At 46.9% G+C, this 20,952-nt stretch overlaps 1 pseudogene; it reads right to left on the minus strand.

Moving 5' to 3' along the window:
• Window positions 1-4,302: 4,302 nt before the first annotated feature.
• The window catches only part of LOC127696741 (nucleophosmin-like), a 140,540-nt pseudogene continuing 123,890 nt past the window's right edge, over window positions 4,303-20,952 (minus strand).

Raw genomic sequence — 20,952 nt, forward strand, 5'->3', positions numbered from 1 at the left:
ATGACAACACCCACAATGGACTGGGCCCTCCCGCTCTTGATCACTAATTGAGAAAATGCCTTACAGCTGGATCTCATGGAGGCATTTCCTCAAGGGAGGCTCCTTTCTCTGTGATAACTCCAGCTTATGTCAAGTTGACACACAAAACCAACCAGTACAGTAATTTTAGTTTTTCGAGGTGTGTCTCACTCGTGTATCTAAGGTGGCCTTGAACTCATGAAGCCTCAGCTTTTCAAGTGCTGGATTACTGGGGTGTCACTATGTCACTCTATTTTATGGAGTCGTCAGTATGGTAACAATCATTCTTCTCCAGAACTTCCAAGGACTTGATGCACCGTCTTCCAGTTTGTGTTGTTGAGAGGCCTGGCGACATTCCGAGTCTTGATCTTTTATGCAAAACCTGCTTTGGCTTTCTAGATGCCTTGAGCATTAGAGTCTTAACTCTGACTTAGTTAGATTGAGTTTCCTAAAAATAGAGGACCACTCAAATCCGTGAGTAGATTTGACTGTGTGTGATTAACTGAGAGAGATTACTCTCAGGAGAACTGGGGTGAAGACCTGGGAAAAGAGCCCAAGTGGTGTCCCCTAGAATCTGCACTATGACTGGGAGTAGGGCCTGTAGCCAGAGCTGTACCTTGGATTCGGCTTTCTTTGAAGAGAAAAAGCAACTGGCCTTTGGAATATATGATGGAGAGATTAGAAAGAGGGAGCACACTGTGGAGAGATGGGCGGGAACAAGAAGCCTTCCTCCCCTGTGGAGACACAGCACCGGTGACAAACAGACATATATATGAGGAGCCTGCACAACCACCCCAGGCCATGGAGGGATCCCGCTCTGGCTGCTGCCAAGGGCCATGCCTGGGTCTGTGCTGAGGTCTGTGGCCTGTGTTGCCACCCAAGACCATCCAGATGTCAGTGGTCTGGGTGCCGCCTGAGACCACGTTAATATCTGTGGGGCTGGCCTGAAGCTGGAGAACAGGCTGATCTGAGAGGCCAGTGCTGCCACCTGAGGTCATGGTGATGTCCTGGCCCCATCTGCTGCTGAAGGCCATGTCTGAGTCTGTGGTCCTGCTGCAGCTGCGATCTGTGTTACGTCTGTGGCCCACGTTAGGACCCTAGGCCATGCAGATGTCAGTGGCCTGGGCTACCACCTGAGACCATGTAGATGTCTGAGAGCTGTTTTCCTGCCAGGGGACATACTGATCTGAGAAGCCTGCACTGCCATCTAAGGCCAAGCTGACATCTGGGCCCATGCTACTGTCTGTGGCCAGGGTTCATGGTCTTATCACAACAAGGTTCTGCATGGACGTCCAAGGTCCATGTTACCACTGAAGGCCTTGGTTTAGCCTGCTGCCTGAGGTCATGTTGATGTCTGAGCATTGTGCTGAGCTGGCTCCTGCCCCTCAACTTTGGTGGGAGATTTGGCCCCACCCCTCACCAGCCGTGGCACTAGGCCCCATACCTGGTCTGGGCAGCACAGTAGAGCTGCCCCTGGTGGTGGGGGTGCAGGGGAGCCAGCCCCAGAGAGTGTGAGCACAGGAGAGCAGGCCTTGCTTCTTGTCTGCCATTAGGTGGGCTTGAGAGAGATGCATCCCCCTCCCCCTCTCCTTCCCTCCTGACCCTCACCTCACCTTGGCAGCACAGTAGAAGAGGTGGCGGGGCAGAGGAGAGTTGGGCCAAGGGTGTGAAAGCGGGAGAGCTAGCCCTGCACCTGGGCAAAGCAGGAGAGCCAGCTCATTGAGTAAGTTAGCTTCCACGCAGGCCCGGATCCGGGGCTCTGTGTTGCCCACCCCAGCACCCACCCCTTCTGGGAACTGTTAGAGCTTGTGAAGGGGCCGGCCCTGCAGATTGAAAGCTCAAGGATCTCCATCACACAGGGCAAAACAGGATTCTGAGAGGAGTCTCCTCAGTATTGATAGTAAAACACAAGTTAGAGGTCTCAAACCAGACCAATGACTCCCTGCCATGAACATTTGTAAACATTTGTAAAGCTGTTTGGGCAAAGGGGTGAACTGTGTGTGATACACCGTGACACACTGCCGCTTCCACAGAAGGAGGGATACATTTTATATATTTCTTCTGGGAGGGAGGTTGCAAAGGCATAAGGTGACTATGAAGGGACAGAGATGAATGGTATTGGGATGCGTGATGTGAAATTCACAAAGAATCAATAAAAAGTTAATAGCCAGGCAGTGGTGGCGCACGCCTTTAATCCCAGCACTTGGGAGGCAGAGGCAGGTAGATTTCTGAGTTCGAGGCCAGCCTGGTCTACAGAGTGAGTTCCAGGACAGCCAGGGCCACACAGAGAAACCCTGTCTTGAAAAAAAAAAAAAAAAAAACCCAAACCCCAACAACAACAACAACAAAAACAAAACAAAACAAAACCCCCCAAAAAAGAAAAAAAGAAAGAAGAAAACAAGTACCAGGAAGTGTTCTCCATGAGTAACCACTAAAGCATTGTTAACACGAGTGGCTATGAAACCAGCCACCTAGGAGACATATCTCTGGGTGTATCTTTGTGGGATTTTTTTTTTTTTTTTTGAGAATTTTAGTTCAAGACTCACCCTGAATGTACCAGATGTTAATCGATGGACTGGGGCCCTGAACTGACTTAAAAGGGGCAGAGGAGCAGAGAAGTGCTTTTGCTTCCTAGTTCTTCTTTGTATAGGTACCACAGCCCAGGCTGCTGCTGCGGTGCCTTCTCTAGTGTGACGGGCTGTATTCTTTGGAACTGTGAGGCAAAAGGCAGCCATCCTCTCTGGAGGTTTCTCACAGTGGTGAGAAAAATGAAGATGCGGTAAGTTAGTTCAACCAAGTTAGTCAGATTCGTTTAGCCCAGAAATCCTTAAAGTGCGACCACCTCAATTCAGATGCTGCAGAACACACCACTAGACCCAAAAAACCCCAGGCTTTGTGTTCCAGTGGCCGTGTGTGGTTGACTATGGCAGATGCTAGAACAGAAGGAAGAGATACAAAAAACGGTCTCAAAGGTTTGGTTGGACACGACTGAAATTTGCATCGCTGCTACCACAATACCCAATATGTGTATCTCAAGAGAACAGTGGGGTTTTTCTGGCTTAGGTGTCAGAGTCTTCATGATGCAGGGAGGCCCAGCAGAGAAGTTCAGCTCACATCCCACACCGCAGTCCAGGAAGTGTGAGACTGTTGCTCAGGCCAGCTCTTGCCTTTCCCTACTTATATGATCAGAGCACAGGGCCTGCTCTGCTCACAGGATGGTGGTCCACACATTTGAGTTTGGTTCCTTCTCCCCTTAGATAACTCTCTCTGAAAATGTCCTTACAGGTATGCCTCACTAAACCTCTTAAAATCTTAGCATTCTTTTCCTTCCTTTCCTTTCCATCCCTCCCCTTCCCTCCCCTACCCTTCCCTCCCTTCCCCTTCCCTCCCCTCCCCTCCCTTCCCCTTCCCTCCCCTCCCCTTCCCTCCCCTCCCTTCCCCTCCCCTCTTCTCCACTCCCCTCCCCTCCTTTCCCCTTCCCCTCCTCTCCCCTCCCCTCCTCTCCCCTCCCCTCCCCTCCACTCTGCTCCCCCCTCCCCTCCTCTCCCCTCCCCTCTGTTCCCCTCCCCTCCCCTCTCCTTTCCTTTCCTATCTTTCTTTTCTTTTCCTTGTCTTTCCTTTCCTTCCTTTCCTTGTCTTGTCTTTCCTTTTCTTTCTTTCCTTCCTTCCCTCCCTCCCTCCTCTTTCTTTCTTTCTTTCTTTCTTTCTTTCTTTCTTTCTTTCTTTCTTTCTTTCTTTCTTTCTTTCTTTCTTTCCTTCTTTCTTTCTCTCTTTCTCTCTTTCTTTCTTTCCAACTTCTCGGCATTTCTTAATTCTCTGAGTTGACAATGAAACCTCGGGCTGTTCTACAAGAATGTTAGTAAGAACTGACCCGGATAAAGGTTTTAAGCTTTCTTTCTTTCTTTCTTTCTTTCTTTCTTTCTTTCTTTCTTTCTTTCTTTCTTTCTTTCTTTCTTTCTTTCTTTCTTTCTTTCTTTCTTTCTTTCTTTCTTTCTTTCTTTCCTTCTTTCTTGTTCATTCAAAATTTTATTGAGCAGCAGCTAAGGATAGGCTTTTAAAACCTTGACCAGAGAGATGACACACATGCAAAAGTACTAAAAGGCAGTAAAGTCCTCTGCATTACAAGAGTGAAGAAAAGTGCTTTAGGAAAACAAGAGATTACATCTAGTGTGCAAGTGGGGAAGGATGGCCAATCAGGAGAGGGGTGTGGAAGGATAGCCAATCAGGAGAGGGGAATGTGGAAGGATAGCCAATCAGGAGAGGGGAGTGGGGAAGGATGGCCAATCAGGAGAGGGGAGTGGGGAAGGATGGCCAATCAGGAGAGGGGATGGAGCTGGAAAGAGAAGACTTCGGTCTGGATTGTTGATGGTGTTCTATGTGGACTATTTCTATACTTGGTTGCATTTTGCCTTAATATCTTCTGTGAAATTAGATCCTTATGGTGTTTTAGGAGGGTTTTGGTTTTGAAGGACTCTTTACTTTTTGATCTTGATGTTTTCCATTTCGGTTTGGTTTTTGTGCATTTTTGGCTGGGGTATTTCAAACAGATTTCTTCACTGGAACATTTTCTTCACTTTCCTTCTCACCAAAACCTTCCTCCTCCTCCTCCTCCTCCTCCTCCTCCTCCTCCTCCTCCTCCTCCTCCTCCTCCTCCTCCTTTTCTTTGCTTTTTACTTTTTTCCTGTACAACCTTGTTACCATCTTCAGGAGCATCTTCTGGAAAGCATGTTACTTTCCAGACATGCCTAAGATTTTTGCATCCTCCTCATTTTTATCTTCAGATTCTGCCTCTTCCTCTATCTACAGCTTCTAGGTGCTCTCCACCAATGTGCACAGGACCTGAACCACGATTCAACCTTAAGACCACAGGTGGTGTGATCTCAAAGGTCCCAAGGGAAACTGCTGGTTGAACAGACATTTTCAACGTTGCCAGTGCTGCTTTAGTTGGACCGCCTTCAGAGTTCGTTGCTACCGCCTCTATGATGTGTAATCTTTTGCTCCTGCCCCTAAACCGATCATTCTTAATGATAACTGATGCTCATTTGAATTATTACTCACCTTAAAGTGATAATCTTTGTCTGCCTTTAGTTCACAACCAGAAAGATAGTTCTGGGCCTGACAGGGTTCATGTCCATGTCCACTGAGTTTTCCTTGGTGTGGAGCTGTGCGCTTCAGCGTGAGAGAAGCCAGACAGAGAGAACTGCCCACTGCTGCTCAGAACAGACTTTCAGGATGGACTCATGCAAGGTATAAAAGTGTGTGGCCCAGGCTGGCCTTGAACTCGTGATCTTCCTGTCTCCACCTCCTTCAGTAAATCCTACTGGCACCAACTTCTCGGCATTTCTTAATTCCCTGAGTTGACAATGAAACCTCGGGCTGTTCAATAAGAATGTTAGTAAGAGATGACCTGGATAAAGATTTTAAGCCTTGAAAGTCATCACTAAGCTCAGTTGTTTCTTGGATATTTAAACTCCAAGAGACTTTCCTATTTAATTTTTCATCTATTTCTATTTTCCTTAAATAGATTTGTCTCTTTTTTGCTTCTCTATTTAATGGGTATCTTTTGACAGTCAGCTAATGAGCCCCAGTGACGCTCAGTAAATGCTAAACAGTGTCAACAGCACATGTCCACTGCTAGTCACATAAACCTCATCAACGAGGCCTTATCACAGGCTCTCACCTCTGGGTAAACAACAAAAGGCTAAGAAGTGGTGTGAGCGCTCAGCTTACTGACAAGTACGGGAGCTGTTGTATCTTGGTGTCGAGAGAAGTGGGTCATCCACAGAAGGCACACTGCACCACCAGGCTGGTCGCCCTTCTCCTCCCCCCAACATAGAAATGCTTTCAGAAACGCTGACCATAAACTCTACTAAGCGCTTACTACATAAGCGCTACTCTCATAAACTCTACTTCATGGATAGAAATCAAGCCACCGAGTTAGTCACAGAGCTAGTCACAAAACTTGGGCAGCAGAGAACAGTGAAGAGCAGTGGTCTGGAGGATGTGACTGAGAGATGGTGCAGGGCAGAGTATTCGTGCTTGGTTCTCAGTCGCCTGGTCTACAAGCCCAGGTACTGATCGAGGCTCTCTAAGCTCAGTTGCTTTAGGAAAATGGGAAGTATGTCGACATTTAAGAAGATTCTTTTCAGCTGGCCATGTGGCTCAGTGGTAGAGCACTTGCCTAATATTTGAGGCTCTGGAATCCACAAGAAAAAGAAAAAAAAAACCAAGCATTCTTTGTGGGATAAGAAATTTGCTGCATTAAACATCCAATTATAGGTCAGTGGGCTAGTTATTACCATGTGTCCTTGCTGCTGCACTGATGTGGTAACAATGCTACCCCACTGCTATTTGAATGACCCAGTCAATCCAAAGTAATTACTAATTTCAATTCACATACTTATTATTTGTTTAGGCTGTGACTACAGGTCACTACACATCAAACACTGGCTTTTGCTCTTTGCGACCTGCCTCATTTAAATTATTATTTTTTCTTCCTTTTCTTTGTGATAGAGTCTGTTAACACAGCCCAGTCTGCACCTGAACTATTGATTCTCCTGCCTCATCCTTCTGAGTGCTGGGAATACAGGTGTGTGCCAGCACATCTGGCTCCTTCATTTTTAAAGGCTTCTGAGAGATGAGACCTTCCCCGTGATTTACAGGTGAGAAAACCGCAATTTAGAGAAGTAAAGTTACTTTTATAAAGACTATTGAACGCATGATAGAGTTGAGATGGAAAAATAGCCTCCGCTGACCTGTGGCCCTTGGCAAATATGGAACTGATATGTCTGTGGGACTATGACCGGTGCCCCTTGGTAAATGTATGGCTGGAGTTAGTGGGAGTTAAGTTGGGACATGTAAGATCACGGTTTGACCAGGGGCAAATAGGACATTTGGAAGTGACAAAGCAGAGTTTGACCAAGGATTCATTCAGCCGTGTGATGGGTCAGATTGTTAGATAGCCGTGTGATGGGTCAGATTGTTAGATATAGTTTGTCAGGTGTGTGTGTGTGTGTGTGTGTGTGTGTGCGTGTGTGTGTAAAAATCTTTTCATTAGACATCCAGTTGCAAGGGATTGAAGACTCAGCTATGGCTGGCCAGTAGACAGGGAGTTGCTACCTCACTAAACACAACGCTCTGAGAGGGAGGGTCCCAGGACACATTTGGCCCCTGGTCTGTCACCAAGGACTGCTGGATTTTATAGCACTTCCGGGATTTTATAGCACTTCCGGGATTTTATAACACTTCTTTCTGCTCTGATCACAGTGCGCACAATTTTCCCTCCCTTTGAACATCACAGTGGTTGAGGAGGCTGTCAGAATTTCACGTAGAAAACACATGTCCAGCCAATAAGGGGTGTGTCCTCCTGTGTAGCTGTGTCTGTGGAGTCTAAGGGAAACCTTTTCTGGAAGCCCCAGCAGATTGTCTTTAAGATTCCAGCTATTCATTCTGGAGATGTGGCCAGGCAAAACAGTCGATGGCACACGAAAGGAACGAGCTATCTTTTCCCAGTATCTGTAAGGGGTTGCTACTGCTATTTCCCGTGGATACTGTCTTAGTCAGTGTTCTACTATTATGAACAGACACAATGACAACAGCAACTCTTATAAAAGAAAGCATTTAATTGGGGTTTGTTTGTAATTTCAGAGGTTCAGTCCATTATCGTCATGGCAGGAAACATGGTAACATGCAGGCAGACATGGTGCTGGAGAGCAGCTGAGCGTTCTGCACCCAGATCTGCAGGCAGCAGGAAGCAGTGAGGGACACTGGGCCTGACTTGAGCATTTGAAACTCCAAAGCCCACTGGCGGTAACACACTTCCTCCAACAAGACCGCGACTAATGACCAAGCATTCAAACTTATGAGCCTATGGGGGCCATTCCTATTCACACTACTGTAGATACCCAAATCCACAAATATTCAGGTCCTATGTATAAAATAACATTGTAATTTCATATCTTCGTAAACTTCAAATTATCTCTGGACTACTTATAATATTAAATAGAAAATACTGTGTATGCAATTGCTGTGCTATACTGCTTAGGTAACAATAACAAGGAAGAAAAAGTCTGTGCATGGTCAGGTCGGAGGCAAGTGTTTTCCAAATTAATTTTAGTCTGCATTTGGTTATATGCACAAATATGAGAGCTGTGGGTGACAAGTAGGGACAACTGCAGTGTGCTTCGCTTCAACTGAGACTCAGTATCTTCTACCTGGACCCGAGTGAGGAGTCTTTTTCCCTAAATGGTGTGTAGTGTGTTGGGGTCGGGGGACAAAGGCTGACAGAGCAAAACTGAAACTGATACCAAGAAAGCCGTATGTGACCTCTGTGTATGTGTGTGTGGAGTATGAGCCTCTGGGTAGAAGAGGAAGCTGTGTGTGCTGTGTGTGTGTACTGTATTGAACTGTGTGTGTACTGTGTATGTGCTGTGTACTGTGTATGTGCTGTGTACTGTGTATGTGTACTGTGTATGTGCTGTGTACTGTGTATGTGTAACTGTGTATGTGCTGTGTACTGTGTGTATATGTACTGTGTATGTGCTATGTATTGTATGTGTGTACTGTGTACTGTGTATGTGCTGTGTACTGTGTGTGTGTACTGTGTATGTGCTGTGTATGTGCTGTGTACTGTGTGTGTAATGTGTATGTGCTGTGTACTGTGTATGTGCTGTGTACTGTGTGTGTGTGTACTGTGTATGTGCTGTGTGCTGTGTATGTGCTGTGCACTGTGTGTGTGTGTACTGTGCATGTGCTGTGTACTATGTGTGTGTACTGTGTGCTGTGTATGTGCTGTGTACTGTGTGTGTACTGTGTACTGTGTGTGTGTACTGTGTATGTGCTGGGTACTGTGTGTGTGTGTACTGTGTATGTGCTGGGTACTGTGTGTGCACTGTGTATGTGCTGTGTACTGTGTGTGTGTACTGTTTGTATGTACTATGTAAATGTATGATGTATGTGCTGTGTGTGTACTGTGTGTACACTGTGTGTACTGTGCAGTACTGTGTGTACACTGTGATTACTGTGATTACTGTGTGTACTGTGTGTGCCATGTGCTGTGTGTGTACACTGTGTGTATTGTGTGTGTACTGTGTGTACACTATGTGTGTACTGTGTGTGCTGTGTGTGTACTGTGTGTGCTGTGTGTGTACTGTGTGTGCTGTGTGTGTACAGTGTGTATTGTGTGTGTACTGTGTGTGTACTGTGTGTGTGCTGTGTGTGTGCTGTGTGTACTGTGTAAGCCATGCGTACTATGTGTGTACTGTGTGTATTGTGTGTGTACTGTGTGTACTGTGTGTGTACTGTGTGTGTACTGTGTGTGTGTGTAGTGTGTACTGTGCAGTACTGTGTGTACACTGTGATTACTGTGATTACTGTGTGTACTGTGTGTGCCATGTGCTGTGTGTGTACACTGTGTGTATTGTGTGTGTACTGTGTGTACACTATGTGTGTACTGTGTGTGCTGTGTGTGTACTGTGTGTGCTGTGTGTGTACTGTGTGTGCTGTGTGTGTACAGTGTGTATTGTGTGTGTACTGTGTGTGTACTGTGTGTGTGCTGTGTGTGTGCTGTGTGTACTGTGTAAGCCATGCGTACTATGTGTGTACTGTGTGTATTGTGTGTGTACTGTGTGTACTGTGTGTGTACTGTGTGTGTACTGTGTGTGTGTGTAGTGTACTGTGTATACACTGTGTGTCCTGTGTGTGCACTGTGTGTACTGTGTGTACACTGTGTGTGTACTGTGTGTGTACTGTGTGTACTATCTACCTTGAGGGCAATGTCAAGATTTTCATGCAATTAGACCCATACTCAGGGATCTGCACTGACCTTCCCAAGCAGAGGCCTCCCAGCTTGCTGGCTTCTGGAGGACTTATCGCATCCTCTCTTATTCAGACCTGCCTCAGTCACCCTTCCCCTACAGCTACTGTAAATTCTCTCCAGCAACCCCTGACATGGATCCCAAGACCCTTGTTCTTCTCTTCTGTCCTACCAACAATTCACCTCTCTAAAGAAATACATCCTGGTGGCGTGAAAACCGTCTAGGATGGCAACATCGACCACGCGTCCAGCCATAAATCACCATCTAGAAGGAGAAACAGAACTGTGAAAATTGTTTTGGGGGAAAGAGCACTTTCTCCTAAATGTTCCTGAATTTTTAAATTCCTACTCAAAAAGCCATTCTCTGTCTTGTATTAAGCACCAGTAAAAACAAAAAACGCGACGGCCTCCCTGCTTCCCCAGGGCTCATCCCAGCCACGGCTTCCCTGGCAGGCACCAACCAAGATGGCGCCCGTCCCTGCTCGCCCTCTGTTCACTGGGGTGGGGGTGGGGGTGGGAAGAGTCTAATACTAAACAGGGCTGCTCTGGTTCTGAAAGGCATCGTGGCAGGGAGCCCAGGATTAAAGACATAAATAAGCTGCAGGTTTTCAGAGATCTGCCAGCAACTCTCTCGAACAGGAAGAGGATACTTGGAACTGTCCTGCTAGCTCTCAGCCTCAGTTCACGCTCAAAGGTGGAGACCGTGCAGCCAACTCCTAAGGCAGCGAGCTGAGACCGCTGTCTGAGATATCAGTGTATGGGCCATGTCCTTAGTCTCCAGATAACAACTCTACCTTCAGAAGGGGATGCGGTTATAAATGCCATTCCTTTTCTGGGAGATGAGCTATTAGATGCCAGTGGGCTTCTGGGAAAACTAAAAACAAACAAACAGGAATGAGAGGGCTTAGGGTAATGGGCAGTGCTGACTTAACTCATTGTTGTCTCAGAGCTGTTCCCAAGCACCTTGCGTTCCAGGGCCCACACTCAGCCAGGATTTAGAACTCTCTCGTTCATACATAGAAAGAACTGGAACAAGTGTTTAAAATTCTATTGTACGAAGCTAGCATGTGTCTCTCTCAAGCCTGAGAGTCTTTAAATACTCATGGGAAGCCATCACTGAAGTACACAAGGGAGACGGCAGACACAGGATCTCTCTGTGGAACCTGCAGTGAAGTGCAGCCGATGGTCTGGCCACATCAAGAGGCATTTGACAGCAATGGACCAGGGGTTTGTGGTGATAAGAGTCAAGCCTGGGCTTAGAACTGTGTTCTACACCAGAGAGATAGCCATCCCACATCACACGCTCAAAGAGACAAGGAACACGCATCATACATTTTAGAAGCTTAATGTGACCACAGATACATAGCTTAGCAGTTTAAATAACAAATCAAAAGAACATAAGAAGCCACAGGCATCATTTGAGAAGCTACTGTGCATGCCGTGATACCTTAGAATCCCAAGTGGGTTTCACTGCAGAGAGGTCAAGTGGTCCACAGAGACTTCTAAAAGGAGATGGGATTTGGCATGGGGATTATAGAACAAAGGCTCTGGGTAGATGAAGGGAAGGGGAGGGGGAGACTATGAGGATAGTGCTATAGCTGTGTGTGAACAGGGCTGCCTCACTTGGGGGGTCTTGATAGTGCAATAGCTGTGTGTGAGCAAGGCTGCCTCACTTTGGGGTCTCAGTAGTACAATAGTCGTGTGTGAACAGGCCTGCCTCACCTGGGGGGGGTCTCTGTCTACTTGTGCTCATGTGCCTAGACGTCACTGTCCATTTTTGCTTCTAAACTGTATTCTTCTCATTGTATTTTTTTAATACAGCTTTGTGTAAATGTAACCAAACTACAATAAATCGTGTACAGCACACACCCTTCAGTAGGTCTGGACCTACATGTGCAGCTCGGATCACAGTCCTGTACTACATCACCACAGTCAGTGTAGTACCCATGTCTATCCACCCCCGGAGAGTTACAGCCTTGTCAAGTAGGAAAGTCAGCTGTGTGGCTTCAGTACACCTGCTCTCCTGGGGTTCTGAAGATCATCCCCTTTCCTTTCTCAGGGAAAGAACTACAGAACATAGATTTCATTTTCTTTTTTCAGGAGGGAGGGTCTCTCTCTTTCTCTTCCTCTTCCTCCTCCCTCCCTCCCTCTTTCTGCCTGCCTGTCTGTCTCTTAGAGATAAGGTAGCTTGGAACGTGAGTCTTTCTGCTTCATTCTGAGCACGGGCGTTACAGGTGCCCCTACAATGCCCAGCCTCATGCTTTAGCGATGGCCACACCAGCTTCCTTCGCTGATAGCATTTGACAAGTGGGTACGTGCTTATGCTGTTCATCCTAAACAGAATCCCAGCGAGGAGACACTGTGACCTTAAACCCATTCCAAAGAAGAGAAGGTGAGCCTTAGATAGGTCAGACACTTGTCACCTATGACAGTAGGTAAATAGGGGTGCCACTGCTGCACCTCAAGTCAGCTTGCCTGAGATAGTGATTTATTTATTTTTGTTTTTGTTTTCAAAATTTATGTGTATGCAGGTATGTGTGCCTGACTGAGTTTATGTGTGCCACACACATGTAGGAACTCATGGAGACCAGAAGAGGGAGCTGGCTCTCCTGGAACTGGAGTCAGAGGCTGTTGTAATGAGTGCCCCACTCTGGTACTTTCCAGGGTCAGGATCTGCCTGCCCAACACCCAGGGAAGGATCAGCTGGCTCACCATGGAATCCTGACGATGGGCAATCTAGTGAGTTCCGGTAGGGGGCTCAGTTAGTTTTCATCTCCAGCACAGTGCACACGGGCTCCCTTTTCTCCACAGCCTCACCAGGCACAGTGCTCAACGTTGGTCTTTCTGATAACAGCCATTTCAATAGGTGGGGGATGATTCCTGAGCTTCCTTTGATTTACTTTCTCCCAGGCTATTATTCATAGCCAAGATATGGAAATAGCCCCTCAAATGTCAGCCATCAGATGACAATAACACACACACACACAGGCACACACACACACACACACACACACACACACACAGAGGAATATTATTTAGCCTTTAATAGAAGAGGGGACCACAGCCACTTGTGTGATGGACCTGGAGGCATGAGCCTGGGAATATTAGGCTAAGTGAAACAATCCAGATGTCGGACCCCAGATGCTGCACAATCTCATGTTTATGCATAATCTGAATGGCTGAGTCTATAGAACCAGAGAGGAGAATAATAGTTACCCAGGGCTGGGGATTGTCAAGTGTGTCTTCATAAGTTGAGGGGAAAATTTTGACCATGGCTTCTGCTTCCTATAAAAGAGCCTTGGTGGTCCCTGGTAGGGACAGTGTGACAGTCTTTCTGTCCACTGCTGCCCTCAGGTCCCAGAGAGTCATCCGGCCTTTCCTTAAATGGAACCAGGATGTCACATGCAGCCTAGATAGAGGACAATAGGCACCCCCTGTGTCTGTGCTTCCTTCTGGTCTATTCCACACTTGGGAACCAGGACTCTGCTGAAGCTGCTGTATAAATGTCCTGTCAGCCTGTTTATCCTCACAGGGCAGTTTCTTGGCTGCCCCAGCCCTGTTAATTGCCCCCAGCTCAGGAGTCTTTGAAGGGATAAAAGCCAGATTGCAGACACACAGCAGTGTTTATCACGCACGTCTTTCCTGGGGGTCCCTGTCCCAGGAAGGGGCAGGTCCTTTTCTTCATGTGCCAGCTCTGTTGTCTGGGGTTGCCTGTGCCCCTCCGCCAGCTGCCTTTGAACTGAGCTTCTGATTTACAGAAGATAGCTTATTCTAGCAGGAAGCTGTAGCCCGGGATGCGAGATGCTGAAATGGACTTGTTTTTCGTTACCTGTGTGCTTCTGTGTTCCGATATCCCATCCTCCCATCAAGCCCTTCTCTGTCTTCTGAGAGTCCTCCCTCTCCTTCTCCTCCAGCCAGTGTTCCCTCGCGTGTGTAACACGTCTTCATCTGAGTGCTGTACCCACAAGGGCTCTTCAGAGTTTGTCTTTGTAAACTCCGCACAGGCAAACACCACCCCTGCAAACATGACTCAAATGTTAGAAACAACTTGAAGTCTCTGAAGAGACACAATGAAATGTGGGTGATCAAGAGAGGGCGGAAAGACACTCAACTCAGGAACAAGGGGGGGGGGCTACATGTCAATTCAGCAAGTGTTTGATGACATCATTTTACCTTCCAAATAATTATAGTAGGTAAGAGAACTGAGCAGGCATGGGAAGATGCTGGATTCTGACCCTCGTGCTTCCAGGGAGCATGGGAGGCAGTAGAGAAAGGATCAGCATATATAAAGCCTGGCTAGTTAAAAAAAAATCTTATTTATTCTCTAGAATAAACACATAGACAATTAAATATAATCATAGATCTTCCTTGCTTCCTCCCTATAATTTCTCTATATTTCTCCCTAAAAATGTACCCTCCCCCCAACTTCATGGTCCCTCAGCCCCCAAGTCCAGTTATGCATGGGTGTGGGATCAAACCATGTGAGCATGAAATCCTACCTGTAGCTGTAAGGAAGACGAGTGGGGCCTGTGTACCTGTATAGGGATGGTGAGTGCCTGTGTTCCTGCAGAGGGAGGCTACCCGGCTAGGGGGGATCTGGACTTGATCTGGACTTGATCCTGTGGGGCAGAGGTCCGAGTACCTGTGGAAGAAGCCCAGCTGGGGGGCACCTCACTTCCAGAAGATCCTGCTATACCACTCCTAGGCATATACCCAGATGATTCCCCACCATGTAATAAGGATACGTGCTCTACTATGTTCATAGCAGCCCTATTTATAATCGCCAGATGCTGGAAAGAACCCAGGTATCCCTCAACAGAAGAGTGGATGCAAAAAATGTGGTATATCTACACAATGGAGTACTATTCAGCCATTAGAAACAATGAATTAATGAAATTCTTAGGCAAATGGATGGAGCTAGAAAACATCATACTAAGTGAGGTAACCCAGACTCCAAAGGTGACTCATGGTATGCACTCACTAATAAGTGGATATTAACCTAGAAAACTGGAATACTCCAAACATAATCCATACATCAAATGAGGTACAAGAAGAAAGGAGGAGTGGCCCCTTGTTCTAGAAAGACTCAGTGAAGAAGTATAGGGCAAAACCAGAATGGGGAAGTGGGAAGGGGTGGGTGGGAGGACAGGGGGAGAGAAGGGGGCTTATGGGGCTTTCGGGGAGTGGGGGGCTAGAAAAGGGGAAATCATTTGAAATGTAAATAAAAAATATATCGAATAAAAAAAAAGAAAAGCAAAAAAAAAAAAAAAAAAAAAAAAAAAAAAAAAAAAAAGAAGCCCAGCTGGGCGGGGAAGTCCTTGGTCCTTTCTGTAGGCTGGGAATGCTACGAGGCCTGTTCCATTATTTCAGCATGGCGGGTTTTGATAAGAGGAGACAGCCCGTGACTTTAAAGCTTTATTGTAGAGAAATAAAGTGAGAGAGGGGAGGTAGAGAAGTAAAAGCTGCCATGACCACATAGAAAGAGGGAGAAGAGAAGAGAAAAGAGAAAGGTGAGAGAGAGTGAGAGAGAGAGAGAGAGAGAGAGAGAGAGAGAGAGAGAGAGAGAGAGGAGAGGAGGGGAGGGGAGGGGAGGGGAGGGGAGGAGAGGAGAGGAGAGGAGAGGAGAAGAGAAGAGAAGAGAAGAGAAGAGAAGAGAAGAGAAGAGAAGAGAAGAGAAGAGAAGAGAAGAGAAGAGAAGAGAAGAGAAGAGAAGAGAGAAAACAAGAGCAGGGAGAGCAAAGGGAAGAGATAACGGAGAGAGGGGCCAAGCATCCCCTTTTATAGTGGGCCGGCTACCTGGCTGTTGCCAAGTAACTGTAGGGTGGAGAAAACTTGACTATAGCCAGGTGACTGTGGGAGTGGAGTCCAGGCAGAGCACTAGGGGCCTGGCCCTACGTGACTGATGGCCATAGGGTTATGCCCAACATGTAGCCACATCGTCCCCAGACACTATCAACTGCCAACAGCTCTTTGGTAAGGGGTGGGGTCTGGAGATCATCTATGCGTGGTTCCTAGTGTTTTGGCTGGCTTGATTTTGTGGAGGTCTTGTCCAGGTAAGCTCTGCTGTTGTAAGCACATGAGTGTGACAGTGCTTCATTCGTCCCCATCCTGTGGCCCTCTGAGATGTTCCCAAGTCTTAGTGAGGGTGAGTGAGTGGAACCTTTAGGGCTGAGAATCAACATCCCCTCCTCAGCACTTGTAGCAGTATGCATCTCTCCGTTGACTGCTGCCTAGTGCAGAAAACCTTTTCCGACCGGGGCTGAGAGCAGCCCAGATTAATGGCACAAACACAAACACTTAGAAAGCATTTTGACCGCCTGACCATGTAACAAAATCCCCAGCTATGGACTTTTTAGCAGGATTATAATTAGGCATGAAACTCCATTCTGTGGAGCAGACCTCAGATCCAATCAGAGAGCTAGTAACGCCATAAAACTCATGCATTATTGCACCTGTGGGCCAGCCTTGCTTGACAGGCTAAGATTGCAGCATGCAGGGCCAGACCATTGGTACTCTTCCCGTTCCTGCAGTCTTCATAGCATCTTTGGGCACTATGATAACTACCCGGCAAGGAAGAAGTGTCCTGGCCAGTTTGACACTGGTTTCTCCATATCCTGCAGTCAAAGTGTATGGTTTCTTCAGCAGTAGGGTTTTTCCATGTAGTTTTAGAGGGTGACCAAGGACAAGAACAATAGCCTGTGTTGTTTTTGAAACCTCTGGGACCACTTAATCCTTTAATCCCAGTATTCCCCCGAAACCTTTCATGTTGTGTGTATTCTACTATCCCTCCAATTATTTTTACAGTTGGGTTGTGGGATAGTAGGTTTCCATGTGGTTCTCCAGCTATCCCCCCTTGTTGTTGGGTTATGGGATAGTAGGTTTCCACGTGGTTCTCCAGCTATCCCCCCTTGGCCTCTAGTCCTCCCTTACACCCTCTGGCATCTGCCATATTCCCATGAACCATTTTGCTTAAACCTTTCCATTCCCAACATTCCATGTCCCAACTTTTGCCTTCCATGAAACCTATTACACCCCCTGCATGTTCCTTACAAAAGCTCCCTTTCTGGTTTCTTAGGAAACTCAGCTCTTTTCCACAAAGCCTGGCTGCTGACGTGGCCTTGGGCCTGATATTTGGAAGATGAAATAAATTGGCGGGTACAACCGGAAGAGAGCATTCCCACTGTGAGCCACAGACAAATGAAGAAGAAATAAAATAAGAAAAGCCTCGGAGAAAGTCACTCATTCATTCATTCAATAAATAGAGTTGTTCAACTCTCACTGCGTGTCAACCACTTAGGGTCATAGACTCTGATGAACAGAGAGGTTCAAGCACTTTGTTTTTGCTATGGGGATGCTAACTCTGAAAGACGAGTGTAGTTATAGTTGAGACGTTATAGAAATGCAGCCAGCCCAGGAGGACTGGAGATCTGAGGTGGCCTGAGAGAGTAGCAGTTGATACAGGTGGTGGTGGGCAGACCCACCCCTTGGCCATTCTCACTGTCTAACTTTCCCTGCATGATCTGTTTGTCTAACACAGTAACCTTTGAAACCACGACATTCTTGAGTCAGTGTCTTAGGACAGATTCTTCCCAAAGTACTGACAATCCCAAACTGCCGAGAACACACACCCCGAACCAGTCTGGAAGATGCTGTGACCCCAGAAGGCTATGATCCGGCTCCGGGGCCAAGTACGGTATCTGATGTTTTCTGATCTCCAGGCCAAGCCAGGCTTGCTGGCTTCCTGTTTACCACTTCTTACTTTGCCCCCTCTGTACCAGAGGGTCAGCTCCCAGAACAAGGTTGAGGACAAAGCCTTCCTGGGCTTATGCAGCCAATGGCTTTGCTGCAAAACACCCCAGCCAGCTCAAAGGAGGCATCGAAGGAATGTGGAGTGTGACTCAAGAAGGGGAGTGCAGAATGCTGTTGAAAGAAAAATATAACCATCCCCGGCACCCTGGCCTGGATCCCCAAGTAAACAATCTGGACAGAAAGTAGCTCACAGAGGGAGTGTGGCGACAGATGAAATCCCGGAGCTGTTAGGGGATTCAGAAGGAGCAAGAGCAAAACCACTTCAGGGAAGAGGCCTGGGTCAATTCCTATCAACCCAGTAACAGAGATAACTCAGTGAATACAGCCTTGTATGAGCACATGGAGTCCGGGGGAGGCAGGATCCCTTTGATCCCTGATGACTAAGGAACCATTTGTTGACCTCCAACATAATAATGACCCACATCACAGTCATCCGTATGTCATGTGATGTCACCCTTTACCTGGTTCTTTTCCAGTGGGGTCTGCTTGGCCCCTCTCTATTTGTTTTCTAGAAAGACTTCGTTGTTTTTCCAGTGGGAGTGTAGGGAAGGACCCTGAGGGCTTGTTAAGACAGTACTGAGCTTTTGTGAACTGATCGAGCCAGTCTAGATACCAAAAGTTCACAAACGATAACGACTTTCCCTAGTTAGAGATTGTTTAGTCGCTGAGAACTGAAATCCACTTCAGATGGGGGAGACTTTTTGGTGATGTAAGGAGGAGGACATCAGATTTCTGGGATGACATGGAAGCATCTCATATACCTTGGGGTGGGAACCCAGACAGCTTCAGAAGGCAAGGGACCAGAATCCTGGAACTGAGCCCCCTCTGTGGGCTTGTCTCTGCGTAGCTACCTCGGCCTTTTCTCTCTTGCAAGATGGCTTCATCGTGTTTGCATGCCCATATGGACCAGTTCTTGTTTCTTGTGGGTCAGTTCTCAAGAAACATTGACTTCTGAACTCCAGACTCCCGTGCACACACTTGGCACACCACCTTAGCTCAGAGTAGCTTTAGGTAGGGCCAAAGAATTCTTATAAACTAGTCCCGGAGGTTTCTGGAAAGGAAGCTGTAGGAAAAGGGAAGAGAGGTTATCATGCGATGTTATCTTAACAAATCTCCCAGAAAGGGAAGCAACAACAGACTAAAGCAAAAATACCACCGAAGTCCAACTTGGTGAACCAGTAAGCTTTATGTCTAAATAACCAGTGAGTTACTTACAGGAGTATGGGTAAGGAATTATCTACAGGAGCAGAAATGACTTAAAGGTGTATCACCAAAGCCCACCCCAGCATGGGCAACAATTCACAAAAGCTGGGAAACCCGGAGCACACGGCACAGCCTTCAAGCAGCTCAGCAGGTTGGGCAGTGCCCTTTCTGGGTGGGCTCAGTTTGTCGGAGCATCTTCTAGGCCCCTCAGAGGGATCTCTGATGCTTCTGGGCAATGTCACATACTGTCTGCCCTTCCATAGTTCTTTTCTCAGCCAGTCTTTGCATCTTTCAGTCAGCTCAGTTTGAGAATATCTCTCAGCCATCTTTACTGCTTATACACACTTTGGGGGACAGAGGCCTGGAGAATCTGGTCAGTTTCAGTGACTTCCTGAAGCTATTGAGTTATCTTCTTCCCAAGCTTAAGGAGCTTTGCTGCAGGGCAGGAGGTCTCATCTCCTCACAGCAGTTTGTCGTCTCTCTTCTCCTTGAATATCCGAGTCTTAACTAGCTTTCCTCCGAGATGGGAAGTTTTAATCTTTGAAGAAACTGCTACACAGCAGGGTTTTTTTTTCTAAGACTACATTCCAGAAACTGCTTACTGCACAGCTCTCACTAACAGGAAATGTTCCAGAGAATGAAACGAACTCAGCACTATTGATTCAAATACAAGTTGGCACTCAGATGCAAACTGAGCTTCAAAATGGTGGGACTTCCCCCTTACTCTTGGCCGTTGGCTCTTGGCAGTTGACAGAGGCAGATGAGGAAATACTCAGTTGGGAAGCTGTGGTCATTGGTAAGATTCCCGTGTTCCAGTGGATGGCACATATGGGCACCATTAGCTAGAGCTAATGGGTCATTTAAGAAAAAGATAGGATGTTATAAGGGAGGTTGTTGTAGTCCCAGGATTTGGGGAGAGCTGGAAGGTGAAGATGGGGCTTAGATATGAAAATCTGTATGAAAGTCTCAAGAATAAAGAAACAACCAACAGATAGTTGTTTTATTTCCATTGCATAGTGAGGTTATAGCATCAACAGGCTAGCGTGAGGAAGCAACTTCTCAGTGGCAGATCTATAGAACACATACATCCTGTAATAGCTCCCATGGTCTCCTAGCATCCATGGATAAGATCCTCTTCCTCATGCTCTCCCTCTCCCTCTCCCTCCCCCCCCCCCCACATCCATAGCATATGGCTGAGGTTTCTGTCAATTTCAGGTAAGGAGATATTCTGAGATGGCATGTGGCATTCACATAGCAAAGAACACATGACTGAGTCAGGCAGTGATGGAACACACCTTTAACTCCAGCTCTTAGGAGGCAGAGGCAGGTGAATTTCTGAGTTTGAGACCAGCCTGGTCTATAGTGTGAGTTCTGGGAAAGCCAGGGCTATATAGAGAAACCCTGTCTCAAAAAACCAAAAACCAACTCCCCCCAAAAAACAAAAACAAAAAACAAAACAAGCCAACAACAATAAAAAAACAAAAACAAAAACAAAATGCATGCCTGGGGCCAACAACCACCTGAGACCTGGAAGCTGCCAACAGCCCTAGGAATGATCCTTTTTGTAATGAGCACAGAGATGCAGAAGTTCTAGTTAAAACTTTAATTAAACCTCCACAGAGAGACCCTGATCCCAGGAGGGCCCTACAGAGGTGTGTTTTTAACCTCTGACTAGGAGGGAAAGCCGGTTTATAAAGGTTGCCTAAGGCACCACAGTTTGGCTGAATTCCTAGAGAGGAGGAGCACAGCAGGCTTCTTCCATTTTGCTCCTCTGCCATCTCTGGGTGTCACCCTACTCCCACGGTCCAAATGACTCACCACCACCGCTGCCACCCCTGCTCCACAGCCAAGCAGCAAGAAGGCCTGGGAATGGAAAGAGCATAGCTTCTATTTATTCAGGGGAAAATTGGAATCTGTATATAAAGTCTCCATTCACAAGCTCCTAACCAGAGCTTAGCTGTGTGACTGTCTAGCGCCTAAGAAGGAGTGAAGGGACACAATTGTGATCAACTGAAAATCAGAGGTTCCATTCCAGGGGAAACCCAGGGGGAAAATCATTAGCAATTTCTGCCACAAACATTGATAGCCCTAGTGTTTACCCTGTGCAC

This window comes from Apodemus sylvaticus, chromosome 11 (genome assembly GCF_947179515.1).
Source record: "Apodemus sylvaticus chromosome 11, mApoSyl1.1, whole genome shotgun sequence".
Lineage (NCBI taxonomy): Eukaryota > Metazoa > Chordata > Mammalia > Rodentia > Muridae > Apodemus > Apodemus sylvaticus.